General features: G+C 41.5%; 1 long non-coding RNA gene and 1 pseudogene across 1 annotated transcript in view; one reads left to right on the top strand and one right to left on the bottom strand.

The window, feature by feature from the left end:
• The window catches only part of LOC139363918 (uncharacterized), a 46,198-nt gene that overhangs the window by 15,396 nt on the left and 13,312 nt on the right, over window positions 1-17,490 (top strand). Inside the window, exon 3 of the long non-coding RNA XR_011625132.1 lies at window positions 15,874-15,925. This is a non-coding gene — a long non-coding RNA (uncharacterized lncRNA). The remainder of the gene's footprint in view (window positions 1-15,873; window positions 15,926-17,490) is intronic.
• Window positions 8,233-10,014, bottom strand: LOC105492323 (T-complex protein 1 subunit zeta pseudogene; annotated as a pseudogene).

Here is a 17,490-nt window from a genome sequence, read left to right as displayed (position 1 = left end):
GTTGGGTTATTTTTCTTTTTACTGTTGAGGTAAAAGAGTTATTTACATATTCTGATACAAGTCCCTTATTAGTATATGATTTGCAAATGTTTTCTCCCATTCTGTGGGTCGTGTTTTCACTTTCTTCATTGTGTAAAGGACTGTTTTCAAAGGCAATCTTTCTCTGATTCTTCCCAATCCTTTCCTCAGCAACTCTCCAAGGGTTTGTTAATATTAACATAGTGAGAATTTCAATATCTATACTCTGAGTAGCTCATTATAAAACAGGGAAGTCATTTCACTACATAAACATTGGGAAATACCATATGAAACAAAACTCTTAGTTTCTCTCTGGTAAAATACTTGTTTATGAAACTGGATGACACAGCATAAGTGACATCTGTACCTGCAGAAGAGGCGTGCCCCCAGCGCTGCACCTTTCTTATTATCTTGAGCCTACTTTCTTCTTAATAAAACAAAGTCTGCTTGGAAATGATAGTCAGAAAAAAAGCAAATGGAAGCACAGAACTGTTTTCTACCCTAACAGGTATTAAGCTCCTGTTTTCAAAATCTGTTATTTTGTAAGAAAATGTATTCCTTTCACACAGAGAGAAATTAAATTATTTTTAAAACAGAAACTATACCTTTTGCAAGAGCTTTTCCCCCTTAGTGAAAAGCAGAATTTAAAAAATCACTAGTGAGTTAACCAAGATCAGATTTATTGTCTTAAAACGTTCCCAGACAGTATTTACCCAGCACCTACATTAAGTTGAAAAATATCTTCTAATTCTCGTAGTGCTAAGCTGAAAATATATCTGGCTGTTCTCTACTATGGGCTTAAGGGAATGTTCTTCCTGCTAAAAACAAAAATTGGTATCAATGTAATTGAAGAATTATTTAAACTTCTTTTGTTTTGTTTTGTTTTATTTTTTTGATGGAGTCTCCCTCTGTTGCCCAGGTTATACAGTGCAGTGGCATGATCACAGCTCACTGCAATCTCGACCTTCCAGGCTTAGGTGATCCTCCTACCTCAGCCTCCCAAGTAGCTGGGACTATAGGTACACAGCACCACACCTGGCTAATTTTTGTATGTTTAGTAGAAATGGGGTTTCACCTTGTTTGCCAGGCTGGTCTTGAACTCCTGACCTCAAGTGATCCACCCTCCTCAGCCTCCCAAAGTGCTGGGATTACAGGCATAAGCCACCGTACCCAGCCTTCAACATTTAATATAAGATTTTAATTTGTTCAAAAGGGTAGATAATATTTTCCAAATGGTTATTGGACAGAAATGATTTTCAAATGGTTACTTTATTAGATAGAAATGATGGTGATATAATAGTTCATAGATCATTTCATTTACAAAGATCTGAAATTCCCATTCAATATTTAAAACTTTAAATAATTTTGCCCTAGTTTATTACAGTCAAAACAGCATCATCTGAAGTACTTTTTATATTTTATCCAAATAATTCCTGGGTAGGTTTATTTTTTTTAAATAAATACATAGTAGAAGTCAGAAGACCTGAGTTCTACTTTTGATATCACTAGAAGATAATTGAACTGCTGCTCTAATTTTCTCTTTTTTTTTTTTTTTTTTGAGATGGAGTCTCGCTCTGTCACCTAGACTGGAGTGCAGTAGCACAATCTCGGCTCACTGCAATCTCCACCTCCCAGGTTCAAGTGATTCTCCTGCCTTAGCCTCCCGGGTAGCTGGGACTACAGGTGCCCACCACCATACCTGGCTAATTTTTGTATTTTTAGTAGAGGCGGGGTTTCACCACATTGGCCAGGCTGGTCTCCAACTCCTGACCTCAAATGATCCACCCACCTTAGCCTCCCAAAGTGCTGGAATTACAGGTGTGAGCCATTGCACCTGATCTAATTTTCTGTCTCTTGAGGATGCTACAGGAAGGATTAAATAAAGTTGGCCTTGAGCTTTTCTCTAGTGGTATCACCAGAATCACAGTTTTTGCTTTTGTTTTGCTGTATGTGTTTTGTTAGTTTAACCATGATTCATTACTGGGTTATGAGAATTGACAGTCTTCAACAAAAGCCTTTATATAACAGGGTAAGAGAAAGACAGGTTTAAGAGGTTTCTTTAGTTGCTACTTTTGTCATTACCCTGCCATACATTATTTCAGATATGAGAGCATTTCAGAAGCATGGGCTCTGCCAGCCTTCATCTCTTATTTGTCAAAAATCTTAGAGCAGGCACCACAGCTGACCATGTTTACCTGGCCTTCACAAAGCTTTTGGGAAACTCACTAGCAATTATTATGACACCTGGGGAAAAAAATTCCTGTCAGCTGCGTGGTCTCCATAATTTCACACTGCTGGGATGTCTCCAAGGATAATAGTCATAAAGATACTCTGAAATTTTTACAGAGCTAACTTTCATTAAAAGAAAAAGGAGGAAATAGGCCAGGCATGGTGGCTTACGCCTGTTATCAGCACTTTGGGACATGGAGGCGGGCAGATCACGAGGTCAAGAGATGGAGACCATCCTGGCCAACATGGTGAAACCCCATCTCTACTAAAAATACAAAAATTAGCTGGGCGTGGTGGCGCATGGCTGTCGTCCCAGCTACTCAGGAGGTTGAGGCAGGAGAACCGCTTCAACCTGGGAGGGGGAGATTGCAGTGAGCCGAGATTACGCCACTGCACTCCAACCTGGCAACAGAGCGAGACTCTGCCTCAAAAAAAATAAATAAATAAAACTCAAACTCCAACTAAAACAAAACAAAACAAAAACCCAAAGAACAAGGAGGAAATTAAACTTCAATAAATTTTTATTAATTTCAGATGAAACAAGCAAACATTTACTAGTTACTTACTACATGCCAGGAACTGGGCTAGATGTGGGGATGTAAAGATGAATGATACAGTCTGCACTCGAGATCACACTGTAATAGGAGGCCTAATGAAAACCAAATACTAATAAAGCAATGTTATACCAATCTACATTGGGAACCAATGGAGATGGGAAAAAAGTCAATCCTCATAGGGAGTGGATTGGGGAGTGGGATTGGTAGAAGTTAGAGTTTAAAAGGTAGCCTGGCACTTTGGGAGGCCGAGGCAGGCAGATTACCTGAGGTCAGGAGTTAGAGACCAGCCTGGCCAACATGGTGAAACCTTGTCTCTATTAAAACTACAAAAATTAGCCAGGCATGGTGGCACACACCTGTAATCCCAGCTACTTGGGAGGCTGAGGCAGGAGAACTGCTTGAGCCTGGAGGTGGAGGTTGCAGTGAACTGAGATCGTGCCACTGTACTCCAACCTGGCCTGACCGACAGAGCAAAACTCTGTCTCAAAAAAAAAAAAAAAAAAAAAGATAGCCTGTACCACATTGTGAAGAGCATTACTAATAGTGAATGGGGAACAGTCATTTGAATCTGAAAGAATGACTTCAGTGGGAATTATGGGAGGTAGAATGAGATAAAATGAAAGGGGTGTGTGTGCTGTGGCGGTTGGTCACATGGGGTGTGTGTGCTGTGGTGGTTTGTCACGTGTGTGTGTGCTGTGGCGGTTTGTCACATGGCGTGTGAGCTGTGGTGGTTTGTCACATAGGGGTGTGTGAGCTGTGGCTGTTTGTCACGTGGGGGTGTGTGTGTGCTGTGGCAGTTTGTCACATAGGTGTTTGTGTGTGCTGTGGCGGTTTGTCATATAGGTGTGTGTGAGCTGTGGTGGTTTGTCACACGCTATGTGTGACACAGTACACACACACACCCCTATGTGACAAACCACCACAGCTCACACACCCCTATGTGACGAACCGCCACAGCACACACACCCCTATGTGACAAACTGCCACAGCACACACACACCTATGTGACAAACCACCACAGCACACACACCCCTATGTGACAAACTGCCACAGCACACACACACCTATGTGACAAACCTGTGCGTTCTGCACATGTATCCTGGAACGCAAAGTAAAAACAACAACAACAACAAACAAAATATCTGTCAGTCACTATCCCTTTATTCTCCTTCATTTTTTTCCCACTGAACTTGACACACACATATACACACACACAATTTCTTGTCTATTTCACTAGAATATAAGATCCATGAGGAAAGGGATTTTGCTTTGTTTACTGTTGTATCCCCAGGACCTACTATATGAAAAAATATTTTTGAAGGGATGCATGAAATAACTAGCTTAAGAGAGTAAATGGATTGCAATATGATCAACTAAAATAGAAAATATAGAAAGGAAGGTAGACTTGCAAGAATAGGTGATAGATTCTTTTTGAGACATGATGATTTTGAGGTCCCACTGTGAATACACGGTTTGGAAGTTGTAGAGACGCTGGGGTTGGAGATTAATATTTGAAAGTCATGGGTGCTTAGGTATCAGCAAAAGAATGAATTCTGAATCAAGGGGACATGATAAACTGCGTGGATCTTAGAGAGCTGCATGAGAAATAGTTTGGTGTGACTCCTGGCCGTTAGAACTGCATTCTTCATTATCTGCCTCCATCTCATGGGATTTGTAGGTAATGCTTTACTGCTGGTAAGGCCTTGGGGAATGCTGTTCCTGCAGCCATGCCTAGTATACTTTGTCTTGTTCAGCTGAAAACTCCAGTTTGCTGTAAAGGTGACAACTTATATATACATTCTCAATTGTTTACACAGTTTTCATATTGTTTGCTGAGGATTTCTGCTCTTCCACAAGCCACTTGAAATAACTACTCTTTAAACACACACATACACACACCCATGGCAAGTCATGTGATAAACCTTGAAAGTCACAATGAATACAACAGGAATAAGTAATTTGAAATCTCAAGAGAGATTCAGTGGAAACAAACATGTTCCATAGTTCAATATTTAAGACTGTTAGCAGGAAGCAATGATTTGCCTTGTTTTTGAGTATTAACTAGTAGAGCTTATACTTTTTGTTCTTCAAAATAGCAAGTGCAAAATGGTTTTGTAATAAGCACAACCCATGCCAGCTTCCATCTCAAGCCATTTTCCAGTGTTATTTTAGTGAAACGTTACCTGGAAGAGCTCTCAATTTGACTGCCATTATGAATGTATCTCGAGTTCTCATTCTTTTCACAGTGATTTCAAAGGTTTTACATATTTCATTAGCAAAACAAACTGTAGTATAATTCACTCCAACTGATTTTTAAGCAAATTGGAGTCTGAATAATACAGTGTATTAAATAGCATTGAGAGTTGGATACAGTGAATATCAAGCATACTATCCATTGCATCATATTTGTTATAGGCTAAGACTAGTTGCTATAGCCTAAGACTCATCTGTCAAGGTTCAAGTTGGATAAATTATGTTATTCAGTTACTACATATGTTCATTGTATTTCATTTAAAATGTGATTATTTATATGACTATTAAAATGTACTCTCCCAATAATCTTCATAGATTATATTCCTTTCAAGAAATGTTACCACTTGGCCAGGCACGGTGGCTCACGCCTGTAATCCCAGCACTTTGGGAGGCCAAGGCGGGTGGATCAAGAGGTCAGGAGATTGGGACCATCCTGGCTAACACAGTGAAACCCCGTCTCCACTGAAAATACAAAAAATTAGCTGGGCATGGTGGCGGGCGCCTGTAGTCCCAGCTACTCGGGAGGCTGAGGCAGGAGAATGACGTGAACCCAGGAGGCAGAGCTTGCAGTGAGCCGAGATCGCGCCACTGCACTCCAGCCTGGGGCATGGTGAGAGACTCCGTCTCAAAAATAAATAAATAAATAAATAAATAAATAAATAAATAAATAAATAAAAATAAAAATAAAAAAAGAAATGTTACCACTTCAGGAGAGCCACCTCTGTACTTAGAGCAGTAGTTCTGAGCATTATACAAATGTCAGTTACAGTGTTAGACACTTTCAGACTGCTTCCCTCGACTGCCCTGCAGCCTTTTAAAGTTTTTAAATTTTTGGTAGAGTCGGGGTCTTGCCATATTGCCCAGGCTGATCTGAAACTCCTGGGCTCAAGCAGTCCTCCTGCTTTGACTTCCCAAAGTGCTGGGATTATAGGCATGAACCCCTGAGCCCACCCTCTTTCCTTCTGAAGGTTTCACCCACTTTCCAGACCGAGCCTTCTCTACCATCTTTGTCAGGCTGGCTGAAATCTGAGTAGAATGCCCAGGCTTGAAAAGGGATAATCTGACTTCTTTTCCAATTCACATGCCCTATGTACTGCATCACGCCCCAACTCTGGGCTTGGATGAAACACTGCATACACCATGCAGAACTGAATTTGGCCTCCTGAGTGGCTGCTGAAGGACTTGATGACACTATTCAAAAATGTGGACGAGTTAGCTTTCTTTGGGAAGACCCTTGATTAATAGGAACTAGGAAATAGAGGGAGGCAGGCAGCAAGATTCTCTCTCCCACGGAAACTCTGAGGTGCAGTTCTTCCTTGCAGCCCTTCTGGAGAACTCTCATGTGCTAGGCAGCACATGTGGCTGAATGACCTGACATATTTGTGTGTCTGTTTTCTAAAGTTTTGGATGAAGTGGTAGCCAACACAGTAGCACATTGTGTCACTTTGCTTCAGCTCTTTTCCTTGCCTCAAATCTTTTTTCTCTCACTCTTTGTTCTGGGTTTTCATCTCTCAAAGTATAATGCTCTGTTTTCTAGAGGACCTGCATTAAGATTATGACCATTCAAAAAATGAAGAAGACAATCTTTTTTTTTTTTTTTTTTTTTTTTTTTTTGAGACGGAGTCTCGCTCTGTCGCCCAGACTGGAGTGCAGTGGCCAGATCTCAGCTCACTGCAAGCTCCGCCTCCCGGGTTCCCGCCATTCTCCTGCCTCAGCCTCCCGAGTAGCTGGGACTACAGGCGCCCGCCACCTCGCCCGGCTAGTTTTTTTTTTTTTTTTTTTTTTGTATTTTTTAGTAGAGACGGGGTTTCACTGTGTTAGCCAGGATGGTCTCGATCTCCTGACTTTGTGATCCGCCCGTCTCGGCCTCCCAAATTGCTGGGATTACAGGCTTGAGCCACCGCGCCCGGCCTTTTTTTTTTTTTTGAGACAGAGTTTCGCTCTTATTGCTGGAGTGCAATGGCGCGATCTCGGCTCACCGCAACCTCCGCCTCCCAGGTTCAAGCAATTCTTCTGTCTCAGCCTCCCAAGTAGCTGGGATTACAGGCATGTGCCACCACGCCCGGCTAACTTTGTATTTTTATTAGAGACGATGTTTCTCTATGTTGGTCAAGTTGGTCTCGAAATCCCGACCTCAGGTGATCCACCTGCCTTGGCCTCCCAAAGTGCTGGGGTTACAGACGTGAGCCACCATGCCCAGCCAAATAAGGCAATCTTTAAACAAAATTTTTTAAAATATATTTAGGGGACAAAAGTGCAGATTTTGCATAGTAGTGAAGTCTGGGTTTTTAGTGTACCCATTACCTGAATAGTGAACATTGTGCTCAACAGGTGATTTATCAACCCTCATTCCCCTCCCACACTCCCACCTTGTGCAGGCTTCAGTGTCTATTATTCTACTCTGTGTGTCCATATGTTCCTACTGTTTAGCTCCCACTTATAAGTGAGAACATGCAATATTTGACTTTCTGAGTTATTTCAGTTAGGATAATGGCCTCCAGTTCTATCCATGTTGCTGCAAAAGATATGACTTCATTCTTTTTTAGGGCTGAGTAGTATTCCATGATGAGTGTGTGTGTGCGTGTGTATACAATCTTCAGCTGATGGACACTTACTTTAATTATATATCTTTGCTATTGTGAATAGTGCTGTGATAAACATATGAGTGCAAGTATCTTTTTGATATGTTGATTTCTGTCCCTTCAGATAAATACCTACTGGTGACATTGCTGGGTCATATGGTAGTTCTATTTTAGTTATTTGAGAAATCCCCATATTGTTTTCCATAAAGGTTGTGTTAATTTACATTCCCACCAACAATGCATAAAGCATTCCTTTGTCTCCACATCTTTGCCAACATCTGTTGTTTTCTGACATTGTAATAATAGCCATTCTGGTGGCATAAGATGGTATCTCATTATGATTTTAATTTGCATTTCTCTGATGATTAGTGATGTTGAGCATTTTTTCATATGTTTGTTGATCACTTGCATGTTTTCTTTTGAGAAATGTCTGTTCCTGTCCTTTGCCCATTTTTTCCAAGGAATATTTAATAATAATGTAGGTAACATATGTTTATCTAACAGGAATTTTATGTCACTGCCGCTAAATCCAAATATCCTGTTCACTGGATGAAATACCTGCTTTATGTGCGTATACTTCAGTGCAATTTTAAAAAATACTGTAATTATAAGTTCAGAACTTCTGAATTTCAACAGATGCTAGTGTTCTCTCCTTTTTTCATATGGGAAAATTCCTCTGAAAATCATCTGAAGCTTGGACAAAAATTCCACAGCTGTATTCCTCAGGATCACTTTGCAAAGTCTTCAAGATTCAGATACAGGGGAAGCTTCAATTCAACCTTTCAGAGAAGACATTCCAGCTTGCATGATCTCATCAACCAAGAGAATATTGGTGGCAATCACAGTGCAGGAGTGAAGAAGCTGTTTCTTTACACAATAGTTATCCCATATGCCTACTTCTGCTGCTACCATTGGCTCACCTGTGTCCAGGTCCACACCCACAAGCTGACCTGATTCTGAACATTGTGCTTGAATTTTAACTAATATTTCCTGAAGGTCAAAACCAGAGTTCTGAGCAAGAACCTTTGGAAAAATGAGCAACACATCAGCAAGTGCTTGGACTCCAAGCTGTGCCCTGCCCTTTACGCTGGGCTTATATTTAATCAGGGCATCTGCCATTGCCACTTCCACAGCACCAGCACCTGGAAACACACAGCCCTCATCAACAGCATTTTTGACAGCCCTCAAGCCATCCCTTACTGCATCTTTTGAGCTGAATGAGTGTGTGCTTATTTGGTCCTTTGATCAATAATGTGACAGTGAGTTTTGTTACATTTCTCAATAAAGGTGCACTTCTCTTCTCCCAATGTATATTTGTATACAAGTCCTGCATGTCCCAAGCAGTCAGGATTTAGGTTGTCAAAAGAATTCAGGGCTACCTCACCACAAGCAAGAGTTGGCCTCTCCATATTTCTCCTTTTATCTCTGTGCAGAGTGACTATGCCTTCTTTTGCAAAAGCATCTAAGGAAAGGGGGTCAATTCCCTCTTGATTAATAACAACAAATCCTTTATCTGAATCACCACAGACTTTCCTTTTCAGTTCTTTTTTTTTTTTTAACTCTTATCTTCAATGAATTTTCTTTCAGCTTTTATGAGTTTTTCTCTCTTCTGCACTCTTGTTAAAAAAAAAAAAGCCAGAATTCACTTCTGTTTTATCATATTCTAATGACACATTACACTTGAGAATGTATATATCCTCCACCCTTTTCTTCCTATCAGGATGCTGTGCTCCGTGGTCCAAAACAAGCCCTCTGATTAAGCTCGTATCAGTTTCAGATTTATGTTTCATCTCCATGATCACAACCATGAAGAGATCAATAGGTTCATCTTATCTTTTAATGGCCAAAATGGAGTTCACCACAGCCTCTGTTAAGGCATCTGCAAGTTCAGCATGAACTTTAGTGCCAAGAGAAGTTCTGGCCACATTTATAAGTGTTTCCCTGTCCATCTCTTTCCTTACTTTGACTTCTTCCAAAAACTGAAGGGCCTTTTCCTTTGCAGCTTCAAATCCTCCAGTGATTATTCTGGGATGAAGGCCTTCAGAAATGTAGAGATCCGCCTGTTTCAGTAGCTCTTCAATGATTAGGACATTGGAAGTTATACTATCACCAGTTATATCATCCTGGGCTGTTGCTACCTTTGCTATTAAGGAAGCTGTTGTGTGTTGAATTTGCATTTCGTGAAGCAGCACATTGCCATCTTTAGTAAGCTTGATGTCTCCAGCGCCAGAAACAAGCATCTTCATGGTGCCCTTGGGCCCCAGGTTGGTCTTCAGCACGTCCTGCAGACCCTGCGTAACGCTGATGTTGACCATTAGCGCCGCCTCCGTTCGGGCCACCTTGGCCTTGGGGTTTAGGGTCTTCACCACGGCCATAGCTGCTGCAGTGGAGGAAAAGGAAGCCATGGGGCACAGAGAGCCCAGAGCTGGTGCGGCCCTTTTTTTTTAATGGGGTTACTTTCTTCTAGTATTTTTAGTTTCTGCCTTTGTGTTTGGGTCTTTAATCCAACTTTAGTTACTAATTTTTGCATATGGTGAGATATATGGCTCCAGTTTCATTCTTCTATATGTGGCTATCCAGTTTCCTCAGCACCAGTTATTGAACAGGGTGTCCTTTCCCCAGCGTATTTTTTTGTTGACTTTGTCAAAGAAGTATGTGGCTTTATTTCTGGGTTATCTATTCTGCTCCATTGATCTATGTGTTTATTTTTTATACCATACCATGCTGTTTTTGTTACTACAGCCTTGTTATATAATTTGAAGTAAGGTAATGTCATGCCTCCAGCTTTGTTTATTTTGTTTTTGTTTTTGTTTTTTTGAGATGGAGTCTCACTCGTTGCCAGGGCTGGAGTGCAATGGTGCAATCTCAGCTCATTGCAACCTTCGCCTCCTGGGTTCAAGTGATTCTTGTGCCTCAGCCTTCTGAGTAGCTGGGATTACAGGCACCTGCCATTGCAGCCGGCTAATTTTTTTTTTTTTTTTTTGTATTTTTAGTAGAGACGAGGTTTTACCATGTTGGCCAGGTTGATCTCAACCTCCTGACCTCAGGTGATCCACTCGCCTTGGCCTCCCAAAAAGTCCTGGGATTACAGCTGTGAGCCACCATGCCTGGCCACACCCGGCTAATTTTTGTATTTTTAGTAGAGATGGGGTTTCACCATGTTGGTAGGCCAGGCTTGTCTTGAACTCCTGATGTCAGGTGATCCACCTGCCTGGGCTTCCCAAAGTGCTGGGATTACAGGAGTGAGCCACCGTGCCTGGATCAGCTTTGTTCTTTTTTCTTAGGATTGCCTTGGCTGTTCAGGCTCTTTTTTGATTCCATATGAATTTTTAGGGTAGTTTTCTCTTTCTTTCTTTTTTTTTAGTTTTTTCTAATTCTGTGAAAAACGTATGTTGGTAATTTGATAGGGATTGCAGTGAATCTGTAGATTGCATTGGGTAGTACAGTCCTTTTTTTTTTTTTTTTTTTTTTTGAGACAGAGTCTCTCTGTTGCCCAGGCTGGAGTGCAGTGGCGTGATCTGGGATCACAACAAGCCCCGTCTGCCTCTTGGGTTCATGCCATTCTCCTGCCTCAGCCTCCCAAGTAGCTGGGACTACAGGCACCCGCCACCAAGCCTGGCTAATTTTTTGTAGTTTTTGTAGGGACGGGGTTTCACTGTGTTAGCCAGGTAGTACAGTCATTTTAATGATATTGATTCTTCTAATCTATGAGCATGGGATATTTTTCCATTTGTTTGTATCATCTACAATTTCATTTATCAGTATTTCGTAGTTCTCCTCACTTGTTAAATATATTCCTAGGTATTTTATTTTGTTGTAGCTATTGTAAATAGAAATTGCCTCCTTAATTTGGTCCTCAGCTAAATCATTGATGTAGACAAACACTACTGATTTACGTACATTAATTTTGTATCCTGAAGCTTTACTGAATTCATTTATCAAGTCTAAGAGTTTTTTAGTGAAGTCTTTAGGATTTTCTAGGTATAAAATCATATCATCAGGCCAGGTGTGGTGGCTTACACCTGTAATCCCAGCACTTTGGGAAGCCGATGCCGGTGGATCACCTGAGGTCAGGAGTTTGAGATCAGCCTGGCCAACATGGTGAAATCCTGTCTCTCCTAAAAATACAAAAATTAGCCAGGCATTGTGGCTGGTGCCTGTAATCCCACCTACTTGAGAGGCTGAGGTAGGAGAATCGCTTGAGCCTGGGAGGCGGAGGTTGCAGTGAGTCGAGAACACCACTGCACTCCAGCCTGGGTGACAGGTGAGACTCCATCTCAAAGAGAAAAAAAAACCAAAAAAACAAAAACCATATCATCAGTAAATAGGAATAATTTGACTTCCTCTTTTCCAAATTGGATGCCTTTTTAAATTCTCTTGCCTGATGCTCTGGCAAGGACTTACAGTACTCTATTGAATAAGATTTGGTGAAAGAGGATATCCCTGTCTTGTTCCAGTTCTTAGAGGGAATGCTTTCAAGTTTTCCCTGTTAAGTATGATGCCGGCTATAGGTTTGTTATATACTGCGTTTATTAAGGTGAGGTATGCTGCTTCTATGCCTAGTTTATTGAGGATTTTTATCATGAAGTGATGTTGAATTTTATCAAATGCTTTTTCTGTATCTATTGAGATGATCATTTGGTATTTGTCCATTTTGTTTATGTGATGTATCACATTTATTAATTTGCATGTTTGAACCATCCCTGCATCCCTCGGATAAATTCTGCCTAATCCTGGTGTATTATCTTTTTGATGTGGTGTTGGATTCGATTTGCTGGTATTTTGTTGAGAGTTTTTTTTTTTTTTCATCTAATTTCATCAGGGATACTGGTCTGTAGTTCTTTTTTTTTTTTTTTTTATTGTGTCCTTGTCCATTTCTTCATATCAGAGTGATACTGGCCTCATAGAATGAGCTAGGGAGAATTCTTTCCTCCTTTTTTGGAATAGTTTCATGACGATTGGTATTAACTCCCCTTGGTATCTATCTTTGTGTGTTTGGTAGAATTTGGCTCAGTAATAAAAATCTTACCCTCCTCCCCCCAGAAAAGCCCACAACCAGATGGTGAATCCATCTGGGGTGGGGGGAGATTTTTTATTACTGATTCAATCTTGTTACTCATTATTGGTATGTTTTTTTTTATTTTATGTTTTTTTATTTTATTTTTTTATTTTTTATTTATTTTATTTTATGGTTTTTTTTTTCCTTTTTTATTTTAAAATTTATGTGGGTACATAGTAGGTGTCTATATTTATGGGATACATGAGATGTTTTGATACAGGCATGCAATGTGAAATAAGTACATCATGGGGAATGGGGTATCCATCCCCTCAAGCATTTATCCTTTGAGTTACAAATAATCCAATTACACTCTTTTAAGTCGTTTTAATATTCAGGGATTTTATTTCTTCCTGGTTCAATCTCAGGAGGTTGCTTGCTTGTTTCCAGGAATTTATCCACTGGAAAAGATTTTTTTTTTTTTTTAGACGGAGTTTTGCTTTTGATGTCCAAGGTAGAGTGCAATGGCGCAATCTTGACTCACTGCAACCTCCGCCTCCCGGGTTCAAGCGATTCTTCTGCCTCAGCCTCCTGAGTAGCTGGGATTACAGGTGCGTGCCACCACGCCCGGCTAATTTTTTGTATTTTTAGTAGAAACGGGGTTTCACCACGTTAGCCAGGCTGGTCTCAAGCTCCTGGCCTCAGGTGATCTGCCTGCCTCGGCCTCCCAAAGTGCTAGGATTACAGACGTGAGCCACTGTGCCTGGCCAAGAAAACCTTAAATGTGGTCTGGTGATCCTTCAGTGGATCTGTGAGGTCAAAACCAATTTCTTAATAATACTAAATTTATTTGTCTTATTCACTCTCAATCTCTCAGGAATATATTGTGGAGTTTTCCAGAATGTGATATTGCAGCTGTTTAAATACAGAAGCAGATCTGAAAAATCTAGCTTCATTCTATTAAGACAGACATTAAAGAGACTTGCAGAAGTTGAAACAATGTTACTTTTCTCACCACTTTTCAGTTTTGGAAAGGATAGTTTGTTACTCACAGTTCCCAGAAGGAAGGAGCACACACTACAGCATTCAGGGCCACAAGAGGAAGAACCAAGGTCAGCTGGGAGGCAGGAGTGAAGGGAAAGCATGGGCAAGAGCCTTGATTGTGATGTGTGCATTCTGGAATGGGTGAGAAAGGGTAAGCAGGCTAAGAATCAGCTAATTTGAATAATTTCAGCTGGCTCCAGGGTTGTCTCAGAGTGGTCTGGTGCCTGGCCCTCAGGTGATTAGGACAGGGGAGTAGTGCTCTGAAGTTTAGTAGCCCTGGTGAGAGTCTGAGAAAGGGAGCACCTGGGGGTATGGGTTTTCGATTGGATGGTTTGCATATACAAAGTATGGTCACAGGATAGTTGTTTTCCATCTCTAGGAATAATTAGCTACCTCTGGGAGGGGTAACCTCTGACTGGTTAGCAAGGCCCCAGACACCAGGCATACAAAGAATACAGAAATTGGCCGGGCATGGTGGCTCATGCCTGTAATCCCAGCACTATGGGAGGCCGAGGCGGGTGGATCACGAGGTTAAGAGATAGAGACCATCCTGGCCAACATGGTGAAACCCCGTCTCTACTAAAAATACAAAATTTAGCTGGGCATGGTGGCGGGCGCCTGTAGTCCCAGCTACTCAAGAGGCTGAGGCAGGAGAATCACTTGAACCCAGGAGGCAGAGGTTGCAGTGAGCTGAGATTGCGCCACTGCACTCCAGCCTGGCAACAGAGTGAGACTCTGTCTTTAAAAAAAAAAAAAAGTAAGAATACGGAAATTAAGAAAATACAATTAATACAAGTCCTTAATAATTTTTAAGAGTATAAATAACGTAGGGATGTTCTGAGACTAAAATGCTTGTGAGCTTCTGGGCTAGGTTATGCACTAACAGAGACGCCCCAAATCCCAATGGCCTAATGTGGCAAAGAGGTTTTTTTCTTTTCTCAGGCAAAGTTTTCACACTTCTGAAAGGCAGTATAAAAAATATTTTAACTTTTTTTTTTAAAAAGGCCATAAAGTCAGAACAAAGGAAAATCATTTTAATTACTTTAGCTTAATGACAAATTCCGTTATGATTTTTCTTTTTTCTTCATAAATTAATGAAATTTCAGCACTACTTAGGAAGAGTTCAGGGACTGGTGCTTGGCAGTTTCTGACGTCTAGGACAATTATGGATGGAAACGATACGAAAGGAAGAAAAGACTTTGTTAATGCTGAGAGAACTTAGAGAGTGGGAGGCTGAAGATACTGGAAAAAAAGGCACTCAGTGGAAACCCTGGGGGATGTGAAGGGAAAGAGGGGGGATTGTCTAAAATAAGAAAGACAGCTCTTCCTCAGAAACTGGCTGCAAAGGAGGATGAGACAGTGCCCTTGAAGATAATTTAGTTGGGGAAAAGGGAAAAGCTAAGAGTTCGCCATCAATGGCACTGGTTTTCTCTATGACTCACAGGCAAATTAATTGCATAAAGTTAAGAGGGCATTGAACGATGAGGGCTTAAGAGACCCATTGCAGGACTTGCGGAAGGAAGCAGGGCAAGAACATAAGATGATGGAGCAGAATCGAAGGCCCAGCTGAGTTTAGACTTTAAATAGTAATAGCACGAAGCACACAGTAGCCTAATTTTTCTAACTGTGTTCCTTCATCCTGGCTTTTAATAGAGGAGGAATTGGAGGTGGGGGATTAGAGAATTGATGCTTATCAAGAGGCAGGTATGGTGCTTAAGAACATGGCTGTTGAAGCCAGCTGCCTGGGTTAAAATCCTCTCTGCCACTTACTTTCCTATTCAGAAAATGGGGCTAATAATAGTCTTATGGTGTTTTAATGAGGACAGCAGTTGGTTTGAGGATGACACAAATATATGCTGTGGATTGTCCTTCCACATCCCCACTGCTGGGGAGTCAAGGGATCTACCTTGGTTTCTTAGGCTTCTGTGCATGATGGACTCTTGAAAAGGGACAAGCCCAGTTCCTGTCCTCTCCCTGCCCATTTTCTTCGGTGGTGTGCCCTGCTCAGTCTCTTCATCCTTGGTCCTCATTATCCTCTCTGATTGTGGTGGATTTTCCCCTATTCTCTTTCCAAACTATTTTCTGGCATAATCTGTAAGCCTTACAGATCAGAACTTTAGTTTTGAGTCTCAGTTACCTATATTAGGAGTAAACTATACTAACTCTGTTTGAATTTTTACTTTAATAATCCTAGCCTACCCATTCATCTGCTGGCTCTCCGGAGACCTCTGGATCACTGAGAAAAGGTCAGGTATGGATGATGTAAAAGATAAAAGCATAAACATACACTTCAAAAAATCTCTTTTTACTTGTTACCTCTCTTAATTCTCCTATAGGTAGATGTTCTCTTCCTTCTACATACCCAAGACTGATGCTCTGAGGATTAAAAACCTGCTCAGAGTTGCACAGCCAGTTGTTGGCAGAGTAGCAATTCAATTCTATGCTGTGCACTTACAGCTCAATAATCCACATGCCCTCAAACAAACAGCTGAACTGGTCCAGGTTTGAGGGGTAGACGGATGGTGGCACTTAGGACAAAGGGGTGAGAGAGTTGTAGGTGTTCATGAGAGTAGCTGCTTACTGTAAGCAGCAAAGGCAAGAGGGTACAGGGTTATGTGCAGAGAGGGACTGACAGGGAGAAAGGGAAGGAGCAAAAGAGCTGCAAGTCACAATGCAATTGATGAACAAATGGAAGAGATGAAAGGAGAGGTGACCTGACAGAGTGCAATCGAAAGTTGACTATTTTAAGGGTATTGGTCCACTTCTGGATGATGACAAGTATAGAGTGTAGCCACTGGACTAAGTTGATGAAGAGAAGTTAAAGCCAGTGGTGTGGACATTAAGGATTGTTTTAGTTGTTTGAGTGAATGTTGACATTAATAGATCTGTTGCTGAAGTCCTTTATGAATGTTTGAGAGTGATCTTGAAAAGTAGGCAGGGACCAAGGCAGCAGACAGGCCCACAGCTTGTCCAAGGTTGGGGCCTCCCACAAAGTGAAGGGTTTTGGAGGCAGGAAGAATCAGGTTTTTTTGTTTTTTATTTTATTTATTTATTTTTGTTGTTGTTTTTTGAGACAGAGTCTCCTTCTATTGCCCAGGCTGGAGTGCAGTGCAGTGGTGCAGTCTTGGCTCACTACAACCTCCACCTCTTGGGTTCAAGCGATTCTCCTGCCTCACCCTCCCGAGTAGCTGGGACTACAGGCCCGCGCCACCATGCCCAGCTAGTTTTTTTGTATAAATATATATATATATATATATATATATATATATATATATATATATATATATATATATATATATTTTAGTAGAGACGGGGTTTCACCATATTGGCCAGGCTGGTCTGGAACTCCTGACCTCGTGATCCGCCCACCTCGGCCTCCCAAAGTGCTGGGATTACAAGCGTGAGCCACTGTGCTGGGCCGAATCAGTGCTTTTTTTTTTTTTTCTTTTTTGAGACGGAGTCTGGCTCTGTCGCCCAGGCTGGAATGCAGCGACGCAATCTCGACTCACTGCAAGTTCCGCCTCCTGGGTTCACACCATTCTCCCACCTCAGCCTCCCGAGTAGCTGGGGACTACAGGGGCCTGCCACGGCACCCGGCTAATTTTTTGTATTTTTAGTAGAGATGGGGTTTCACCGTGTTAGCCAGGATGGTCTCGATCTCCTGACCTCGTGATCCACCTGCCTCATCCTCCCAAAGTGCTGGAATTACAGGCGTGAGCCACCGTGCCCTGCCCGATTCAGTGTTTTCAATTGCAGTACTTGGCAGTTCTCATATGCGACTTCATTTGGTTCTCCCAGTAATCCAGCAAGA

The sequence above is a fragment of the Macaca nemestrina genome, chromosome 6, assembly GCF_043159975.1.
Source record: "Macaca nemestrina isolate mMacNem1 chromosome 6, mMacNem.hap1, whole genome shotgun sequence".
Taxonomy (NCBI): domain Eukaryota; kingdom Metazoa; phylum Chordata; class Mammalia; order Primates; family Cercopithecidae; genus Macaca; species Macaca nemestrina.
This window is presented reverse-complemented; position numbering and strand designations above follow the sequence as displayed.